The sequence below is a fragment of the Propithecus coquereli genome, unplaced genomic scaffold (assembly GCF_000956105.1).
Source record: "Propithecus coquereli isolate 6110/MARCELLA unplaced genomic scaffold, Pcoq_1.0 Scaffold3, whole genome shotgun sequence".
NCBI classification, from domain to species: domain Eukaryota; kingdom Metazoa; phylum Chordata; class Mammalia; order Primates; family Indriidae; genus Propithecus; species Propithecus coquereli.
This window is the reverse complement of record NW_012148618.1, coordinates 16,775,474-16,776,496: the sequence shown is the minus strand read 5'-3', so window position 1 is coordinate 16,776,496 and position 1,023 is coordinate 16,775,474.

Below are 1,023 nucleotides of genomic sequence, written 5' to 3'. Positions count from 1 at the left end.
CTTTTTAATTTTTTTATTTTTAATTATTATGGGTACTTAATAGTTGTATATATATATGGATTACATGGGATGTTTTGATACAGGCATACAGTGTGTAATAATCAAATAAAGGTAATTGAGGTATCCATCACCTCAAGCATTTATTTCTTTGTGTTAGGAACACTCCAATTCTACTCTTTCAGTTATTTTAAAGTACACTATAACTTATTGTTGACAATAGGCACTTTGTTGTGCTATCAAATATTGTTCATTCTATCTAACTATATTTTTGCATGCATTAACCATCCCCCTTTATCCCTCCCTCTTCACTATGCTTCCCAGCCACTGATAATCAGCAATCTACTCTGTCTTCATGAGATTGATTGTTTTAATATTTACCTCCCACATATGAATGAGAACATGAACGTTTGTCTTTCTGTGTTTGACTTATTTCACTTAACATAATGTTCTCTAGTTCTATCCATTTTGTTGCAAATGACAGGATTTCATTCTTTTTTAATGCTGTATACTGTGTGTATACACATTTTCTTTATCCATTCATCTGTTGATAGATACTTAGGTTGATTCCAAATTTTGGCTATTGTGAACTGTGCTGCAACAAACATGAGAGTGCAGGTATCTTGTCAACATACTGATTTCCTTTCTTTGGGATATATAACTAGCAGTGGGATTACTGGATCATATTGTAGTTCTATTTTTAGTTTTTTGAGGAAGTTGCATACTGTTCTCCATAGTGATTGCACTAATTTACATTCCTACCAATAGTGTACAAGGGTTCCCCTTTCTCCACATCCTTGCCAGCATTCGTTATTGCCTGTCTTTTGGATAAAAGCCATTTTAACTGAGGTGAGATGATATCTCACTGTAGTGTTGATTTGCATTTCTCTGATGACTAATGATGTTGAGTAGTTTTTCATATACCTGTTGGCCATTTGTATGTCTTCTTTTGAGAAATATAAATTCACAACTTTTGTCCATTTTTTAACTGGATTATTTTATTTTTTTCTTATTTAAGAAGCTTAT